Genomic DNA, 21,840 nt, shown 5'->3' with positions numbered 1-21,840 from the left:
TGAATTAGTCTTCACCATGAGTTAGCCAGCAACGATGCAGCAATGAATACCCTCGTACCAGTGCCTGCAACGTAGCTCTCTGTGTTGCACAACTCTTCAATGAACTCTCCATTAGTTCACAAAATGACGGCTACGATGAAACCTCACTCTTGCCCCATTCGAACTTGCAGCATCGCTACAGGGGCTTTGCAGGGCAGCAACAACACGAATGCAGGGCCCCTCTGGATATCCACTGCGACATCGGCGCACCAGTAGCAATTTTGCACTACACTGTGTCTTGCATTAATATCGTTACGCTATGTCCTCAGTCTTTGCGCATGATCCACTCACTGCTCCATGTGCTCGTCTCCCTGCTTCCGAGCTCCCACCAAACAAGGCCCTTATGACTGACAGGGAGCACGCTTCTCTTTAATATGTAGTATTCAAGATCGATGAATGTACAGAATAAAAACGGAGGATGACCGTCAGTGATCCCTTCCTCATAACATCTCCAGCATTCGCGCAGCAGGCAGTCTGCACCTTCCGTGTAACAGCCCTGCACCTCCGCTTGCCACTAAACACCTGCAATCAGGTGACTCGCTCCACCGCCTCTGATCTTGCCGCATTCCCAGTAAATCGTGGCCGCGCAACGTCTACCGTGGCCTTGGAGCTCAATCCCGTGTCCTGGCAATCGGCCGCCGCCCATGTGCGTTTCCGGCAATGGGTTAGCAATTATATGTCCCGATACTTGCACCCACCTCTTATCAGCAGAGGTCAGGCTTGGCGCTGCTGATGTCCTTCAATAGTCCACTAACGCCCCACAGTACGGCTGGGTTCCCGCCAATGCAAAGGTGCAGTCTCTCGGTTCGCAACCTTTAGGCCTGCATGCCTCGTGGACAGCCGCAGTGTTTCCTAGTCACTGCATCCGGCTCTGCGCGTCGCGACCCTCCAGCGCATCTCCCGTTGGGGTTTGTCGATAGTTGTAACTTCGCGCCACCAATATGTAAGCGCATCAAACTTTCACCGAGGGCAGATATAATATTGGTCCACAGTCTCTCCCAGTTTCAGCGCTTTCCGACGGTGGTGAAGCAGGATAACTGTAGGATTATGTCCCAGGCTACAGGAGCCTCACCGTTAGGCGGCCATACTGTAGTGCGCCCTCTAGCGCCCCCCACCATAGCTACCAATACTTCAGACGCAATATGCCAGAAACCATCAAATCCACCGTCAGATATTACTGAACTTAGCCAACTTCTATTCACATTTTCCATTACCTTTCCAATGGTTACATCATGTTCTAAAGCTGAAAGCGCTAAGCTTCCCATACTGCTCAATTGGTAACACACATCAACTCGCTCACAAAAACTTCTTTGCCCTCCCAAATATCCTCATCCTTCGAATCAGATCCCATTCTCATCCCATTCTCATTGATAATTAGAATATGCTGCTTATTCCATAAGGTAAATTACTGTCTTACTAAACATCTAAGAAATTCAACTAACAGGAAAGCATGATAAGAGCACCTGCTTCAGTAACTATGAATAACAACACTCCATATTCTAACACATCATGGAATCTCTACTACATTTCACAACTGAATTCTATAAGACCCAACATCCCCACCCCGTGTGATTTTTTTATAATTTTACTGTCACTTGTCGGTGTTTGCTTCCCCCGTCCACTCCACCGTTGCCACTTGTTGCATTCTTTTTTAAAACTTTGCGTACATCTCATTGGCATTTACTTTTCCCATGACCATTTCACAATCCTCTCGTCAAGTTTTATTTTAAATGTTAACTTTTTTGTAGGGTCTAGGAACTGCAATTTGCTGCCGATGTACTCCTTTCTCTAAAAAATATGCTTTAGTGCCCTATATATATATATATTTATTTATTTTTTTCAACCCTAAGATAGAATCCTGCCATTTTGGAAAGATAACTTAAAATCAAAGCAAGGCAACATGCATGGAAGCATCCTCACACTGTAGCTGCCATAGCATCGTAACACGTATGTGCAAATGTGTCATGACGCATGCATGCATGTGTACCATCTTTTTTTTTCTTTTTTTTTGCAAGAAGCTATTTTTTCCCTTTATGATGATGCAGAACATCATCTACAAAAAGTATTGGCAAAGCCAAAAGGTCAGGTAACGCCATTGAAAGGCACAATCTATTGACTTTGCTAGTGCTTGGTTACACAATGGTTATATGGGTGCATTATAGCTCGCACATTATTGTGTTGGTATTATTCCTCACAATGATCACTGTGTTGGTGCTGGTTACCTTGTACAGATGCTGATGATTGCATTGTTCTTAGTGTAGTGTTGATCATCACACTGGTTCCTATGCTGATGTGGAAACAAACCATAACATCTATCCCATACAGCAATTTCAGCACCAATAAAAATACTTGGAATCACAATTTTACTTTGATCAGTAAGTGTTATTCATGTTACTTACCTTCTGAGCAGACAGTGTCTCTTTGTGTTACTCTATCATTGCAACTTGTATTTTCACCTGTGACTTTGTACAATAACGCACAGTGGTTGATAACGTCCATTTCTGTTATTATTAATGCTTAGCTATCTTCTGTATGGAACTCACTGATTCTGCTAATACCTGCAGGGTTACTCAATATGTACGGCGAGAGGTCATCTTGTCTTGGGCCAGCTGCAGAAGGGCATCGGCTTCCTTCAGATTCGCATGGAGGTGACTACAGAAAGGCAGCCTCAGCTAGGTCTTGTGTTGTTCTCAACTCTCAATCAATCAATCAATCAATCAGGGGTTTATAAAGCGCACTACTCACCCGTGAGGGTCTCAAGGCGCGGTGGGGGGCAGCTCCGGATCAGTCGAAGAGCCTGGTTTTGAGGTCCTTTCTAAAAGTGTGTAGGGTTGGGGAGCATCTGATGTTCGCTGGGAGCAGGTTCCAGGTCATGTGAGAGAAAGCTCTCCCGCCTGTTCTGTTCTTGCGGATCTGGGGAGAACTTTGCCAGGGTGAGGTTGGCGGAGCGGAGGTTCCTCTTGGGTACGTGGAAGGATAGCCTCTCGTTGAGGTATTTGGGTCTGATGTTGTTGAGGGATTTGTAGGCGTGGGTTAGGAGCTTAAAAGTGACCCTCTTCTCGACCGGGAGCCAGTGAAGATCTCGTAGGTGTAGAGTAATGTGTTCATGGAGTGGAGTCCCAAGGATAAGTCTGGCGATGGCATTCTGGATGGTCTGGAGTCTGTGAAGGAGAGATCTGTTGATTCTGGCATATAGGGCGTTGCCGTAGTCCAGTCTGCTGGTTGTGAGAGCATGGGTGGCGTTCTTTCTGCAGTTGGGGGGATCCATTTGACGGTCTTGCGGAGTATGCGCAGGCAGTTGAAACTCGTGGAAGCGACAGGGTTTATCTGATGGCTCATGGAGAGGGAAAAGTCAAAGATGATGCCGAGGTTGCGTGCGTGATCTGTAGGTGTGGCTGGGTTCCCGAGGGCGGGGGCCACCAGGAGTTATCCCAGGCAGGGTCCGTGGATGAGGACCTCGGTCTTCTCTGACATTAAGATCAACCTGGTTGAAATGTAAGTTCTTAGCCGGATCAGGATAGTCTGCTGTGTATTGTGGCTCATCGTCGTCACTTGTTTTACTGGTCTTTAGGGTGCAGATGTTTGGTTATTGCATAGTATGCTGTGGTGACTCAGGTGATAGAACTGTCTTCTGTGACATCATTGGGTATTTTGCTGTCTTTTTTACACAGTTAACCAATGCGTAGGGCTACGGTGGAAAGCATATTAGTTCAGGTGGTGGATTTCCCCTGGTGGTTCTCGTGCTGATCGTCCCTTGCCGTTAAGGTGATCTCTCTTTTGATTAGAATGAATGCTCTCTGGTTGGCGGTTGGTTCTTCCTGCCAAACCATAGGGTGGATGTTTCCTTTACTCATTGCACTGAAGTTGACTGTCGATGATGTTTGCATTATGGACTTTTCCTTTTTTGTCTTCATCTTTCAGCTTAATTATAAAATACCCTGTGGTTGTCTTGACAATGTGTCACATCAGCCCACAATTGTGTGAAGTGTGCCTTTAATACTGCATGTGTTAGGTATTTTTTTCATGTCCTTTGTCAAAAATGGATCCGTAGCCCCCGGAAGGTCGGGGCAATCCAAAAGCAAAGGCAGCGGCAAAGAGAGATTACGACATTGAAACATCTAGGGAGTCGATTTATCAAAGAGACTTTTTTGTTCCTTCTGTGTCTTCTCGGCTGTTGGGGGCTCGTCTTTGGCGGATGCGCAGAATGTTCCGCCGCCTGCTGCAGACAGTAATAGGCAGAACACACCAGGGCATCGCAATCAAATGGCGCACATTGAAGTGCATTTGATATTGAAATTCAAATGAAAGATCCGCACGTCTTCAGGAAACGTACCTTGCAGGTCCGGGCTTGCTGCCCGACGGCAAGAAGGCGAGCAGGCGGATCAGCCGGGAGGAAGGGGCCGTGTATCTGAGCAATAACAGAGCCGGAGTCTGTGTGGGACCTCATAAGCGCTTCGGTATCAAAACCAGAGGATATTGAAAGATGCAGGGAAAGACATTAGAAGATTTCCCACTTAACCTAGGAAGAACGTAAGAACATTAGACCGCAATAGTTTCGGTGCATCGTAAAGTACTTTTCCCAGATCGTCGTAGCTACACATGAGCTGGCAATCAATTGAACTGACCGAATCCAATTTTTATCCAGTCGCAGCCAACGCGGCGAGTGCCCACTGAGGAGCTCTGTGTGAAATCCGAACGTTTCAGGTTCGAACCCCAACATGACCAGCTCGGTCTTTCCTTTTTACGATGAAAATACAAATTGTACATCTGGACAGACTGATGCCACCACCAATTAATCAAGTGACTGTTGGATTTGTGGTCAGTTGTTAAAAAGGTGGGATTTGTTTAATAAAATGTGCCTTTTTGTGCACAGCTGCAACGAGAGTACACGCAGATTAGCTCACAATTATAATTAAGAATTAATGACCAGTTTCCAGGTCCAGATCTGAAAATGTAGCTTAAAATACCACTTTTCACCATGCTGCTTCACAGTGTGATTTGACTGCTCCCTTTGCTGCACCGAAGAGACAACTCCTATTTTTACTGTAAAATAGTAATTATAAAGTATAGTTAGTGTTGCTATTTGTGCAGTGACAGAGCAAGTGAGACAAGATCCCTTATGCAATCAAGGAAAATGTCCCCGCTACCCAACAATTGTGTAATGATTGCTATACTTGGGGCGCAGCGGGTACTCAGATACATGGCCCGGCTGCACCATTGATCCCACACAGCTTGTGTAGACTCTGCACCTCTTCCATTTCCCTATGGCTGATATGACGTAGGTCAGGGGTGAGCTGGCTTCTGCAGAAGAGGGAGGGGGATTTACGGAAAGGAAAAGGGCTGTGGCAGCTAGTGCATTCCAGGGCCTCAAGGCATGAAACATCCAATGCAGAACTGAATTTCCCACTCCTTTTTTTTGCAAGAGATCTTTATTCAATTTTTAGTGTACCAAAGGTGCATAACTGAAACACGATGGAACTCCGTTGCATAGCATGCAAACCAGGACTAGCATTCCCCACTCCTAATTTAGGCCGTGCTTATAAGTTTGGCGGTCTTCCTGTAGTCCCACCGCCACGTTGGTCCCAGGAAGACCGCCAAGCCCGTGGTGAACCCACCTGCCAGATTCTGAATTGAATCCAGAGCTGGTGGTGCGGCAGCAGCGGTGTTGCGGCAGAGGGTATGTTTGGTACATAGGAGAGCCTAAACAGCATACCGCTGCTGTGACAGTGCCTACAGCATGTTTGTGCACGGTGTGATATGTACCATGTCGTGCATGCCACTCAGTGCATGCACGACCATTCGCTTTTGGGGGGCACTCTATGTGACCGCTGCATGCACCCCATGGGAAGATTTGCCCTGGTGCCCCTTTGGTTGCCCCTTTCTATGCCTTTCAATCAAGCATTTTTATTGCGTGGTCATTAACCGGTCATTTAAAGCACGTACATAAGTCCTTTTGCTGTGAATTTTAAAGGTATGTGAGAGCGTGAATACTGCCTACAGCATTCCCCCTTGCCCTGTCCATGTGACTCAGTAGTATCAGTGCATGACACACAACCAGACACACACCCTCATTTTGTTATGCATGAAGCACAAAGGCAACATGTGATGGCAAAGCCAATTGGTCTCTAGGTCTCGTCTTTGGGACCTATTGGTTTTGCCAATGGGTGTTAGTAATGCTCTACGGTATACCCAATGCTGTGGAGCATGGCTAAAGAGAAGAAGAAAAAAAGCCTATGATGCGGCCTTCTTTGTCTTCTTGTAAGCTTGCTGACGACGCATGCAGACACCTACAAGATGATGCAGGCGCATTTCTTTTTTATTTTCTGATCCCAGTTGTAGCGGTAAATACCAAGACAGGAAGGTAGCGCGAAAGTGTTTTTGTAAGCTAGTGCTGAGAAGCCACATGGAAGCCAGGGCAACATGGAAGGCATGGGAGGAGTGTGAGCAGCAGAAAGGGCCTGATGGTGGGAAGAGACATGGTGAGAAGTGGGAGAAATACACAGCAGTGATAGAGAGCAACGTGGTGCGAGAAGGGCTGAGAGAGTAGCGAGGAGAAGCATATGAGGGCTAGCTGTCACAGAGCGTAGGAGGGGAGAAGCACTGGGGCGGAGAGACCTCAGCAGAGGGAGGAAGAGATGTATGTGAGGGAGATAGATAGAAAACTCAGGCATTATCATAGAGCGCTGAACCAAAAAGTAGTGTTTAAAAAGTGAGCAGCGGAAGGATACAAATAATGAGACCATGTTCCAGGGGAGGGGCAAGGACAAGAAATGTGAAAAAGACCACACAAGCTAACGAATACAAGGCACGTAAATGAGTGACATTAAAGGCAACCAATGGTAAGCTATGGGCGGGCTCTAAGCCCACTGTTCACTGACAATAGGTCTTTTTGCAAACAGACAGCTTGCAGCGCTGTTTGGTAGACGGACACCTTAAAATGGGAACACAGCATGTGAGCTAACTGCCCAGCCCACCTGCTGCCTGCAGGACCCATCCTGGATCCTGGATCGAATGCATAGGCTCAGAAACTGAGCACCACATTTGGTGGGGTGCAGCTTGGGTCTGGCATATGTGACTGGTCCGGTTTGTGACTAGGGCCTATATGTAATAGAGGGAGCTTTGCTCTCAGGGCCGGACTGGGAACCAAAACCGGTCCTTGCAAAGTTCTTGGCCGGCCCTCCGGGGAGCTGGGGGAGCTGTTTGCCACGATTTGCAGACGATTTTGTTTCATGGGCCGATATTGCAGCTATGCTGGAAAAACGGCCCTGGAACAAAAACTCCCCCCCCAGGGCCCAAAAACTGGCCCCCACCCTGGCGGCCCACCGGGGACGGCCAGTCCGGCCCTGTTTGCTCTGATGTGTTTATTTTACATTCCCCATCCATATAGTATAAATATATTAACTTGGCTAGGCATTTTGACGGATCCCCAAGCCCCGGCTGTCAGCACAACATAAATAAGCAAACATACATATATATATATACATCAGCTGCTGCGCACGTTTCTTGTGAAGAATTCCATTGAGTGCCTCTATCACAGAGCCCCAGGCGACGATGTTCTATGGCGTCTAACAGGCTGTATCTGAGAGTGCGTTGTTTTCATGGTGCGCCGAGATGAGAAGTCACAAAATGGTGGAGCAAAAGGCAATAGGTGGCCAGTATCTTGCATGAAAATTTCACGCCAGGCCATACCTGCCATAAAATTGTTATGTGAGATATCGTCAGGAGACGTGTTCGAAGAGAAAACGCCTCCCTCAAAATATATCATCCTGGAATGAGTCTAAAATTGGTCAGAATTAAACAAAATTGAGCGGCTGCAAAATGTACATAATTTGCCTAACACAAATCATGAGACTTGATTCACATAATAACAATATGCACAGGCCTGATTCTAAGGTTTCTTTCAAGAATACACTTTTGCTTTTCAAAGTTTCACCTGGCTGAGGACCATGATGAAGAGGTGCAAATAATTTCCTCACATTTTGTCGCTCACCAAACTTCAATTTGGGAAGTGTTCTTTTGTGGGTGTGTATCTCAATACTGTTGCCTCTGGTTGGCCATTTACACGCCCTTCCTATGTTGAATATGCAAATGGGATGATTATATTGTAACAATCCATTCAGCATCAACATATGTGAATTAGGTACATAACGTAACACAACATATTTTTGTACCGTGCACACATTGAGGCAACCCGCAGTCTCAAGATTGTATCACCCTGTGCACAGTAGGGACTTATTTAATCTTTAAAAGTCACCAAACATTGTGATGCATAAAAATGTAGGGGCATATTGTGGAGAAGTGTGGCTCACTGGCTAGAAGCGGCAGACCCCGAAGCAGAGGTCGGCCCGGGACCAGGGTTCAATTCCTGACGCGGCAGTGTCTTGAGCTCAATGTCCGTGGACTCGATAGTTCTCGCCTAGGTGCCTACGCCAACCATGGGTCCCACTCTGCAACTCTGGGCAATAGCTTGCTTAATCTCCACAACGGCCCCATCAACACCGGGGATGCCTGGCTTCACCTTAGGGGTGCCCAGGAGGGACCATCTCACAGGGAAAGCCAGGACGGGTTCCCCAGTGGTATACAGCGCCAGGACACCCCGAGATGGGGTAACAGTGCGCTTTACAAGTATACTTACATTACATTACATTACATATTTACAAGCGACTATAGCCACAGGAACGTCACTTTTTACGACATTCCTGTGGCAATATGGGCTTCGCCTTATTTACAAGGTGGCAAATAAGACACCCTTTCACGCCATACTTAGCAAGAATCGGATGGGCAATGGCAGCTGCAGTGGGCGTTCTGCCGCAGCATCCGTTGATTTTGACACAGCCCCATATTTACAAGGGTTATGTAAATATGGGGCAGCGTCAAAATTAAGACCAGGGAAAACCTGGTCTTAACATGGCAAAACAAGGAGAAATTCTTTATTTTCCTCTTTTCTTTTTATGTTTCTATGTGTGCTGCATTATGCAGCACACATAAAAACAGCAAAACGCCATGCATGATTGTTTATGTGCAGGAAGGTGTGGCTTCCCACATATAAACAATCATTACAAAAATGGCGATGCCCAACCTCTGTGTGTGCTGTGCAATGCAGTGCATATAGGAGTTACAAATCGCCATTTGTGATTATTTATCTCCATGAGGGGACTCCTTCCTGCACATAAACAATAATTCCCCCAATGCAGACAACCCTGCACTATGGAGCAAAGGTGTCTGCGATGGCGCTAGACATCTTAATTTACCGCCAGCGCTGGGATAGCGCAGGGGTGCACCGTATCCTTGTGAATACGGTGCATCCCTGCATTTTCAGAATGGTGGATCGTGCCGTCAGCAAGTTTTGCTCCTTCATTCTGTTGTACGTATGCTCCATAGTGTGTTCAACTGTCACAGGTGCTGTAACTCAACCAATGATGCTATAGATACTGAGATTCACACAAATGTTCTTCCTGATGGCATTGATGATGTTATTGGTGGTTCACAAGTGAGGTCATTTGTGGTGTCTTTTGGGATGTTGTAGACGAGGCATGTATGATGTCATCAACACACTGTATTTGTGAGCGTTATCTTCAGCCTCTAGGATTTGAATGTGTTTAGCACATTATAATTAATAATACAAAAATGTAGGCCCAAAGGAGCAATGTTTTTGTAAACCAAATTTATGGCTAGGTATTTTATATCAGACTATATTTTTGTTTACCATATTCTGAAATGCATTCTATGAGTAATCTAGCAGAGGGCGCCATTTGTAGAGAGGGAGTTGGAGAAAGTAGGTGTATTTCATGATAAGGTGCATGAAATTCAGAGGTTCAACAATAGTTTTTTTATGCACTTGTTTAGAACTGAAATCTTATTGGTCATTTTTGGGTGCTATGCAAATATTATTTGTATGCAGCCGGGTGAGGCTAGGTGCCAGATTTCGGATTACAGGTTGTGTAGCATTTATTAATGAAAGCCATTGATGACTTGACTACTTAAACCTATCCAAAACAAAAGATTAGAACGCAGAAATATTTTTTTTCTTCATGGGGTCGAAAGTCAAGTCCACATTGAAGCCACTGTCTCTAGTTGAAAGGCAAGTGCCTTACAACAAGGTCGCGGATCGTGCAGTTCCTACATGGATTCTGTGATCAAAACCTATATGGAGAAGGGAAACCAAAATTACAGGTATCGGAATCTCAACGATGTGACGTCCTTGTGTTTTGGCAGGACAATTTACTATTTGAAATGAGAAGTGGGAGAGAATATCCGCCTTTTTGTGCACTCCATACCATAATATACATATTTCATATATTATACAGAACATCTATCTATATCTTTAACATGCTATCATCAACAACTATTTTAATGTTTTATTTAAAAAAATGAAACTATTCCTGACATTGGTATTTGCAGGATTTAAACATATTGGCCCGATTCACAAACCACATTTTGGAGTACTTAAAGTAGTATTATAGTGGTACTACTCATATATTGCAAAATGCTATTCGCAAACCTATGGCAGGAGACTTATAACATCCCTATCTTTTCTGTGCAGAGATTTCCCTCAAAGTGGTGGAGATGTACACGTAGGTATACATTTTGGTAGCAAATCTCAGAGGGACAAGGAGTGGTGGGGAATACTTACGACTAAATGGGAGGGGTTTAGTACAATTAAAAGTGGGTTATAGGTAGGAACTTGCTAATGTAAACACACACCCACAAAAATGTAAGACAATTGTTATTCACAAACTACACTACTAAATGTTACTACAGCCGTTAAGGTGTCAAAACAAATATAAATGCACTGCATCCCAGCATTTGAGTACATCAAGCATCACACATGGTCACTCGCAGGTACTGCTGCATAGTTCCACAGAAAAGAACGGAGGTAGCGAAATAAATTACACCCCATAATAACCAATAATCAATTAATTTGACATTTAAATTATAAATATATATTTGTATGTCTTAAAAAATAATATATACGTATTCATTATTTTAACAAACTTTCTAAATTTGAAAAATAAATGAACTATTGAAACTTCTGTTTAATATATTTATATATCATTGTTTTAAAAATATGTGTAAATTAAATTAATATATTTAAATAAATTAATTATATGATACATTTTTAATTTGATAAGCTAATATGCTGTATTGTTATATTTGATTAGTTATATGTTAATAATAAATATGTTAAACTAATTTACATCTGTATTATGCATTTTGCAAAGTTATATATTAAGAAAATAAACTTGTATAATTTCCCCCACGATTTCCCATGCTGAGATCTCAAAGTTCTTCGCAGGCATGTACAAAGTTGCTAGTAGTACCTTTACATTCATAAATTATGTTGGAGGCTCCACCCCCTAATTTGAGGGGGTGAATATATATAAGTTAACACCTAGGTATAAATCAGCAATTGGAAATGGTGAATTGCAAAAATGTGTAGAGTCATACATAAGTGCAGTTAGAAAAATACACATGAGAAAATGTACATATACATTTACATTTTGCAATACATCACATGATGTAAAATACAGATTCTAACTAGCTCTACATTTATCAGAATATTGCTTCATGTCCTTACTTCTTCATGAATTAATATGTATAAAATGATTGTGTGGACACAGGAACAGTTGAAGCACCACAGCCTGCAGACGGATTCAATTTAGCTCTGCGGAGGCACCACCAACCTGATTATTTTTCACCTTATTTAATATTCGGCTTTCTTAATGAGTCCACTTTTTGTTGTGACTATCTAACTGGGTCTGTGGGATTGTAAATGTGCATTTGCATATCATTTCTGTTGATTACTGTAGCACAGCAAATCATTTACATCTGTTATTTTGCTATTTATGTGCCCAAGCCCCAAAGATACATATTTCTGCACAAAGGCAAGGATATCATAGAGCATGCAAGGAGGGGGCTCTGGGATAAAAAGTGACGAGGTAACACCTGTAGTTGGAGGCTAGGAGTAAGAGAGGGAATATACCCTTTATTGACCGGAGGGAAAGACAAAGAAATGTCCACTGGCAGGGTGGATGGAGTGACATCAGCAAGTGCATTAAAGGTGCTGATAAAGCCACCCGGACTGTTATCTCTTGAGACCATTTTTGTGACAACGAGCTTTACTAGTTGCTGAGGGCAGCCATATAAGCACACAAACAGTAGAAATCTCACCGTTTGCGTCATGTGGTTATGTAGATAAATACAGACTGCAAGCTCTGTACTGTTCACGGCATGTCTTCGGTGTAGCCAGATTACACATAGACCTATGAAGAAAGGCTATTTACCATTTGTGTTCTTTGCTGACAGGTATGTGTCTCCATTTTGTAAGGAGCAGTAGGATATCCCAATGTCACTTTACCAATGCACACTGTACCATAATGTAACTGTACTGCTCTTTTATATTAGCCTATCCTGCACCATTCAATAATTTGGTACTCCATCATTTTGTGGCAAGGTCCTTGCTGTGCAAATAACTATGGCCTGCACTTTTTACATTGTGCTCTGAGTCAATCTTCAACAGTTCCTACACTATTCTCCAACATGTCCCCACACAGTTCTAAAATTGTGCCTTGCACCTAACAAAAAATGCATGGTTCTATAAGTCGCAGCTGGTGCAGGTAAGCATGGTGGGGCAGTGGGGCAAAGCAGGGTGGGGGGGGGGGGAAGTTGACAGACGACGGAATAGGATTTATTTATCTCAATATCCCTATTCCATTGTCTGTCGACTCCCCTCCTGTGCCCCACCCACCATGCTTACGGGCCACAACTGGGTTCCATGAATATGACCTGCACAAATCTGTCACTATCCGCTATACCATTCTCCATCAACGACATGCATCATTCTATGACAGCGTTGCCACTTTCTGAGATGTTGGTGACAGGAAAATGGGCTATTTATTTGAATTCTTTTGTCCAATGATATACGGATAGAAATGTTTTTGTAAATGCATCCTGTTAGGTACATCCCAAAATGTTAATTGTTGATTAGTATTAATAAGTATGATGCATATGCAATACTTATCTAAACCAAATAATACTGAATTAAAAAATACTTATATCATTCCTTCCTCAGATAGTCCTTAGGAAAGTTCCAGTGTCAGTTTCAAGAAGACAATAGGGTGATCCATATAAAATTTGTTTATTTATTCAATGCATATTTCATGTAATCAATGTTTAGAGGTCATATACACAACACAGCCCAATCAACAAGCGTTGAGATTTGCCCATCATTATTGATTAATGTTTATTTGTGTTTATTTTATTTTCTTCTTTTGTTTAATATACACTGAATCTTCTCCTTTATTGTTGCTACTTTTTCTTTTCAGCTATATATGTCATGCATTGTTATGTTATCTTGTTGTTCTACAAATTAAATAAGTACAACAATTAAATGTTGCTACTTCAGCCTTTAAAAGGCCTTAGGCTAATGTACCTCCACAGGGTGAAACACGCGTTTGCTTTATTGTGCTGTATATATGATCTCTAAATAAGGATTACATGAAATATGCATTGAATAGAAAATCAAACTTATATGGATCACCTTATTGACTTCTCCTTAAAACTGACGCTAGAACTATTCTAAGAAGTGTCTTTTGAATTATTTATATATGTCTTTTTTAAAATAGTAATTTTTGGGTTAGATAAATAATGTACCTGAATCACACTTATTAATACTTTACGAGATTTGTTGCCATATCCTTTAACTGTACCCTAGCAATCTGTGCTCACGCCTTCACATTCTAATACATATTTTCTGTAGATTTCTGTGAATTATTTGAAATGATCACAAATAGCCTTGAGTACTTTATCTCAGCTTCCCCTGCCTGTAAGTGAGCCCTGTGTATAAAATATTCATATCACAAGTCTGCAGTTCTGACTCTGTTTCATTTTGCTCTCCAGGACTCAACCCATGACTCGTTGATCTCTGGCTGAGTTGGCCTCCTCACTACTTGAGAATGAAGGCTACATTTTGTGCCAAGAAGCCAGGAGTTCACTAGCCACATCACGGGTAAGGAAGGCCTCGCTCAGTATCTTTGATCTACATCATTACCTAGTTACACCGCCTTTTGCTGAGAGAATTTGTCCCATCCTTTTGTACAGTACTTGTAGACTCCAAAAGTCATTCACTGGCCTCCATTTCATGTGTTGACATAGAAAAACAACCGTTTTGGGGTCTACTGAGGGGTGCAGCAAGGCAGTGGTTAATAGTCTAGATGTCATTAGCGGGGTTTGTAGTCTGGTCTAATTGAATGATTTTTGGTGTGGCGTTGTGTCTGTAGTCCTTGTCACAGTGCACTGTTGTGAGATTGCATATCAATTAGAAGGCTTATCACAAAGTCCCCAGGAATAATCAGGATAGGATAGGAGGCGCCCTACCTAGAAGGACTTTGTGCTATGACTAGGGTGTCTAGTCTATTGGACTGAGGTTAGCTGCATGCTATGGTATGAGGAAGCATTGCCTTCAGCATAGTGTTCTAATTGTCATGTCTATTGATGAGGAACATGCATGGATGATGTGTACCCTCTTGGCATGATGTGCTGTCTATACTGTGGGATTGCGTTCCAGTGGAGGATGGCATGATTCCAGGATAAGTGGTGTCGTGAAAGTATAGTCTACTGGCTGTGCTTCTCATCAAGGAAGTCTGATCTAATGAAATATCTGGTGGTCTTGTGGAGGATCCACCGGGCAGGAAGGGTGGCGTAGAAAGATGAGATACGGCCTATTTTCTGCAAGTGGAATGTAGGAGGTTGTGCTGTGGCATGGTGGCAATTGGCATTGACTGGTGTAATTATTGGGGCCCAGCGTAAGGAGGTGATTGCTAAAGGTTGAAGTGGTCAAAGGCCTTGTGAATACATCACTGTGTTTGGAGTGATAAACTGAAGTCCTTATTCATACAATGGATACTCTTAAACAAGTTTGGCAGATCTTCCTTCTCTCAATATCTCAGTTACAGGGCTTGGGTTGCGTGAACTTTAACCTGCGTAACAGTCAAATTTTTCAAAAAGATTCAGTGGGTTCAATGGGTTCAGCAGGTCTTAAGGAAGATTCTACTTTGGATCATGAACCACAATGCAAGTTCAAACCTTCTGGATGACTAGTAGCCACAATTAATTTATTTAAAAAAAAATAAAGGTAGGCTCAGTGAAAGGAAGACGATACCAAAGCAATGTAAAGAGGCACGGTCCTTTATTATCATCCAGTCGACAGCTCTCCCGGCAGCAACTGCCGTCCAGGAGTTCTAAGCACTAGAACACAGGAGACTCCAAGAGCACTATGACGCTCGTGGAGAAACCTGTGTGCTTAAAGAAACAGTGTTGTACATTGTTTACAGAACAGTACATCCCCACACATCCCCCTACCCTCAATTAATAACAATTGACAAAAACAATTGATATAACTAACCCACCCCTTCCCCAAAAATTAAAAATAAAAACATTAATTCAATAAGTCACGAAATCACGAAACTTTCCAGGAACAATTTTACATCTGGTGGAAAATCGTCTAGTTAACATGTCATTTGGAACAGAACTGGGGTCATGAGCGGGCAGAACTGGAGGAACAGTACTAGTAGGTAGTAAACCTGTGTTAGAGGTGGGTAAGACACTAGATTTCAAACCAAATTTACTTTTCACGAACTCAACTTTATGCTTAGGGACAATGGAAACACGAGACTTGTTCCAAATTTTACCATTCTCTAGAACAACCACATGATCCTTTACTTCCTTGACTAAAACAGGAGAAGAAAACCGAGTTAACCCTTTCTGTAAAAGTACTGTTTTTTTTATCCTAACCCAGTCCCCCGAGCGCACAGGAGACAATCTACAACTCCCTTGAGCATATTTGGCTTGAGTACCAGCTCTAACATCAGCCACTCCAGCGAGTTTGATACTGTCAATGTTTTTTCTTGCCATCCAATCTTTGTTTAACTCTGACCCAGCCACTCTACCTCTGAGTAACGTAAAAGGTGAGACTCCTGTGCTAGAATGGGGAGTGACTCTCAATGCCCACAACATGTCAGAGATGACCTTCCTCCAATTTAAACCATTAACGTTGGCTAACTGCAACTGATCCTTAATCACACGGTTCAACCTCTCAACTAATCCATTGCTCGAAGGGTGATATAAAGAGGTGAGAATGTGCTTGATCCCAAGAGATTTTAAAAAATTTTGCATCTCACCCGACACCAACTGAGTGCCATTGTCCGATACTAATTCTTCTGGCACGCCCTCCCGCAAAAACACATTTTTGAAAAATTCAATGACAGTAGTAGAATTTATGCACTCAACAAATTTAACCTCCGGCCACTTTGACATGTAGTCAATTAAAACTAATGCATACTTTGGAGTTGTTCCTAGATTGTAAAATGGACCCGCAATATCAAACGCCAATTTATGCCAAGGTAGCTCTTTAACTTGCACAGGAGTCACAGGAGAAGGACTAGTAACTTGAGATTTGTCACTAAGGACACAAGCACCACAATCACGCACACAATGTTCAATCGCTCTGTCTACTCCAGGCCACCAAAAATCTTCACGTACCCTCCTTTTCATAGCTCGAATGCCCAAATGACCAACGTGAGCCAATTCCAAAACTTTTCCACAAAGAGCTTCCGGAACCACTAGTAAACCAGCCCTACGTAAAATGCCATCAATCAAAGATAATTCATCACGAACTCTCCTGAATGGCATTAAATCTGAAGAAAGGGACTTATCATCAGGCCAACCATTTATCAGGTAATCCATTACACAACACAAATTCTTATCTTCAGTCACTGCTAATTTCCACTCATTTTCTGACAACGTGATGCCAACCTCCGATACAGAACTCACTGCACACACCATTTCCAAATCTTCATCACTCTGCTCTAACTTATCGTGAGGAAGAGGCAATCTGGACAAACAATCAGCCACATTGTTTCTAATTCCAGGAACATATTCCAGGTGGTAATCAAACTCACTAAGCCTGTATTGCCATCTGGCAATGCGAGGAGAGGCCCTCCCACCACCTTTCGTAGTGAAAAGATCAACTAGGGGCTTGTGGTCAGTTTTGAGTGTTATGTGATTACCCCAGAGGAAGTTCCTGAAATGCTGCACACCCCACCATAAAGCTAACACCTCTTTCTCGATGGTAGAATATGTGTCTTCAGCTCCACGTAAGGTCCTGGAGGCAAATGCAATTACCTCTACTTTACCATCCGCTCTTTTCTGAGAAAGAACTGCACCCAGACCTACATTGCTGGCATCGGTAATTACAATGTTCTGATCATTAATATTAAAAAGTTTGAGAGGATGTGCTTGTACAATAGCATTTTTCAGTAAGTTAAAATCATTTGCACATTCTTGTGACCAAATATATTTAACATTCTTTTTCAATAAATTTCTCAGAGACACAGTCCTGTCAGAAAAATTCTTGACAAATTTGGCATAATATTCGATCAGTCCTAAAAAGGAACGTAGTTGATCCTTGTTGGATGGTTCTGATGCATTCTGAATGGCATCTAATAATTTCATTTTTGGTTCCACCCCTTTGGCTGAGATGTGATGACCCAAATAATCTACACTATTCCTGAGAAATCTGCATTTGTCTTTTCTTAACGTCAACCCAAAATCTTTTAAAATTGTCAATGCTGTTCTTACTCTGCTATTGTGTTCACTTACAGACTTGCCATAAATGAGAATGTCGTCCTGAAAGAAGACGACTCCCGCAGTGTTTTTGAAAAGATTTCCCATGAGGCGTTGAAAAACTGCGGAAGCCGACGCCAGACCGAACGGCATCCTCAAATAGCGGAAAGCACCCTCAGGAGTTACAAAAGACATTAGGTGTCTTGAATCTTGGCTTAATACAACCTGGTGATATGCCGAAAAAATGTCTAAAGTAGTGAAATAACTGGCACCCTCCAATGTAGATAACATTTCATTAATATTAGGTAGTGGCTGCCGATCAATCCAGATGCTTGCATTTAAGTCGTGCAAATCCACACACATCCTAAGGGACTTATCAGCCTTGCGCGCCAAAACTACAGGAGATAACCACTCTGATGCCTCTATAGGTTCAATTACTCCTAAGAGACACAATCTCTCCAGTTCAGCCTTTAACTCACTTCGCATACTTAGAGGTACTTTGCGAACTTTGTGTGCAACTGCTTTAGCCCCCTCTTTTAAAATAATTTGATGCTGAAAACCTTTGAGTTTGCCTAATTTGTCACAGAAGATCTCTGGAAATTCATGCACCCATTCACTTTCACCAGAAACGCTTAGAGAATTTACTGGCTCTATATCAGGCAAAGAGGCATAATACTGCTTGGCCTCTCGTCTTGATAAAACCATATCTTGATGGTTGGGATCAAGAATCATGCTTAGTTCACCCTGTTCATGCCAACCCAATAAATTGGTACCATCTTTTACCACATAAATGATGGAGGACGTAGATTCTCCTTTGAATTCAATCTCTCCTCTAAACTTTCCTAATACTTCTACTCTTTTGCCTCCATATGCAAACATTCTGATAAAAGATTTTGATAGTAGAATATTATCTAACATGTCTAAATCCTTAACATTAACTATGGAAAATGGAGAACCTGAATCCGCTAGAAATTTGATTAATACGCCATTCACATTAATGGAACAAACAGGGGATTTTCGTCTTCGAGATGCATCCATAGTTGCTATTTCAACAACTCCATCAGCATTCATGGGAGAAGAAGACAACATCAACAATTCATAATGTTCGTCCTCTTCATCTACATGTAATCGTTCATCAATACTCTTCACTATTTGTGAAGAACCCTTCTGCAATACACAACGTCATTATAAAACAAAGCAGACTTATAGTATTTCAGCCTACATTACAATATCATTACTAAGTAATTAATAAAGGAAAACTACAGTTTCTACAGTTTTAAAAAAAATAACAAAAACATTTGCACAGCAGGCATTCTCAAAAAATTAACCACAAAATACCTTGAGTATTTAGTAGACTTCAAAGACTTGAATTACTTATTACTAAGTTTTGAGGCAGCAGCTCCCCACGCAAATGGAAAAGGTAACCTCACCACCTCCCTTTTTGCAATCTCCGGGTCCTCCTCCCATGCCCTGGAAACAATGGAAAGCGACATTTGACGCATACATCGAAGCCATCGATGGTGATACCTTCACATCAAAAAAAGAAGAAAGCGCTATTAGTATATAATTTGGGACCTGAAGGAAGGTCCATTCTGGAAACTTTACCCCTCGAAGAAGTGAGAATATCCATTTCAAGTGATGATGGCGATGCGCAAATATTAGACGAATATGCTTCTCTAGTAAAGACATTAGACAAAAGATTTAGTCCTAAACGGAACACTGTATTGGAACGTCACAAGTTTTTGCAACGTGCACAATTACCCGGAGAGTCCATTGATGATTTCGTTGCAGCCTTAAGGATTCTGGCAGTTAACTGCAACTACAGAGAATTCAGAGATGAAATCATTAGGGATCAGCTCATTGAACGCACTCATGACAGAAAAGTGCGTGAAAAACTTTTATCGTCTGGTGACCCCGATCTAGAAACTGCTTTGACCCTAGCCAAATCTGTTGATCATTCCCAGTATTGCTTAAAAGAAATGAGTACTCCAACATCACCTTTGACAACTCCAACAGAATTACAGGCAACTTTTGGGAGAGTTGAAGTACTGGACCGTCCTCGTCGCCAGTGAAAGGAAGACGATACCAAAGCAATGTAAAGAGGCACGGTCCTTTATTATCATCCAGTCGACAGCTCTCCCGGCAGCAACTGCCGTCCAGGAGTTCTAAGCACTAGAACACAGGAGACTCCACGAGCACTATGACGCTCGTGGAGAAACCTGTGTGCTTAAAGAAACAGTGTTGTACATTGTTTACAGAACAGTACATCCCCACACACAGGCATAGCTGTCTGCATGTTTTGCTTTGAATTCTTCCAGGGGATCCACTGCACATTTTTTATGAAGTCAAGTGATGGGGCGCAGTTCCAAAAATGCAATATGTAGATACCTGTCTTTTTGCCATCCCTGGGAAAGAAGGCAGCAGCAGGCCCGTCTGGGGTGTAAGGCTTCCTTTGTGTGCTTGATACCATGTGCACATCTGCCTGAAAATGAGTGTGTGTCAGTGACAGGGCAACAGACCTACAGCCTGATTCATGAAGCGAAATAGCGCCCGCAATGGCTGCGAAAATGCAATTGCGGGTGCAAAAAACGGAATCGGCATTCAAGTACAAAATAGCGAATTCGCAAACACAGAATAGCGATTATAATAGCGATTACGCTCTAATAGTCGCAGAGTCCTGGTAGTCGCGCATTAGCGATACAGAAATAGCGACCAACCACGGAATCTGCGAAATGAATAGCGAAACGCAATATATTCTCAATCGGCATTCATGAAAAATATACAATAGCGGAAAAACCCAAAATCGCTATTTAGCGCGGCGCAAATTAAGGACAACTCAAAGCAGGTGGTAACCATAAAAGCCATGATTAACAAAAATTTGAAAAACAGTTGGCCAATCACCAACAGGTCCAGGCCTGACCAATCACACATAAGGACATTCAGCAGCAGCATTAGGCGTTCCACAATGCCAGGAATGTACATGGTGGTGAGGCGGCGAAGGCTACAGCGAGCAGCACGGAGGAGACGCATGAGGCAGGAAAGGATTTACCGGCAGCGGGTCACCTTGCTGGGCCAAACCAGAGAACAGATATATTCTAAATACAGGCTGAATGGGGAAATGATCATCTGGCTGATACATGAACTTGACCCCCTCATGCAGCACCCAACAAGGCGGAACAATTCGGTGCCTACACATGTGCAGGTATTGTGCAGCCTGCACCTCCTGGCCTCCGGCAGTTTCTAGGGCATAGTAGCGGCTGCTGGGGGGATATCCCAGCCCACCATGTCACGCTGCCTCCACACTTTCGTTGACGCCATGCTCACCCAGCTCCACCGCCACATCACATTTCCCACGAGCCAACAGGAATTGGACCTGACAAAACTTCAATTTTACAATGTAGCCCATTTTCCCCATGTCCTCGGCTGCATAGACTGTACCCACGTCGCCATCTGCCCACCAGCTGCCACAGAGTATATGTACCGCAACAGGAAGTCCTACCACTCCCTCAACATACAGATGGTCTGCAATGCCAAGACCATCATCACTGACATTGTCGCCCAGTACCCAGGGAGTACCCATGACTCCTTTATCTTCAGGCACAGCGGACTCCACACACGACTGCTCAGGGGAGAGTTTGGGGAAGGACACCTACTTGGTAAGTACACTTTGTCGACAATGTCACATTGCAATGAAGGCACTGCGCTGCACAGGCAATCAACATCTGCTCCTCTCATTCAGGTGACAGTGGCTACGCCCTACGGGAATACCTCCTGACCCCTTACCTCAACCCTGCCACACCTCAGCAACGGCGCTACAATGTTGCGCACATCCGGACAAGGAACTGTATAGAAAGGACATTTGGCCTGCTCAAGAGCAGGTTCCGTATACTGCACAAGACAGGTGGGGCCATGTATTACAGTCCTGCTGCCTGCTGCCGCATTGTGGCTGTCTGTGCAATGCTTCATAGCATTGCAACCAAGCGCCGGATACCTGTTGAGATCTCAGGCAGTGAATCAGAAGGGGACGACCGGCCACCAGCACATGCGCACCATGCACGCGGGGAGAACCCAGCTGAAGGCCACAGACGTCGCAACCACATCACAGCGAACAATTTCTAGCCCACCCTCTACCCCCACCCCACATATCACAATTGCATGCAAAATGTAATGATCACACAA

General features: G+C 43.3%; 1 protein-coding gene across 1 annotated transcript in view; it reads left to right on the top strand.

The window, feature by feature from the left end:
- The window catches only part of DLGAP3 (DLG associated protein 3), a 1,133,297-nt gene that overhangs the window by 603,967 nt on the left and 507,490 nt on the right, over positions 1-21,840 (top strand). The window contains exon 3 of the mRNA XM_078683771.1: positions 13,939-14,047. The gene's annotated coding sequence lies outside the window, so the exon portion shown is untranslated. The remainder of the gene's footprint in view (positions 1-13,938; positions 14,048-21,840) is intronic.

Source organism: Lissotriton helveticus, chromosome 3_1 (genome assembly GCF_964261635.1).
Source record: "Lissotriton helveticus chromosome 3_1, aLisHel1.1, whole genome shotgun sequence".
NCBI lineage: Eukaryota > Metazoa > Chordata > Amphibia > Caudata > Salamandridae > Lissotriton > Lissotriton helveticus.
This window is presented reverse-complemented; position numbering and strand designations above follow the sequence as displayed.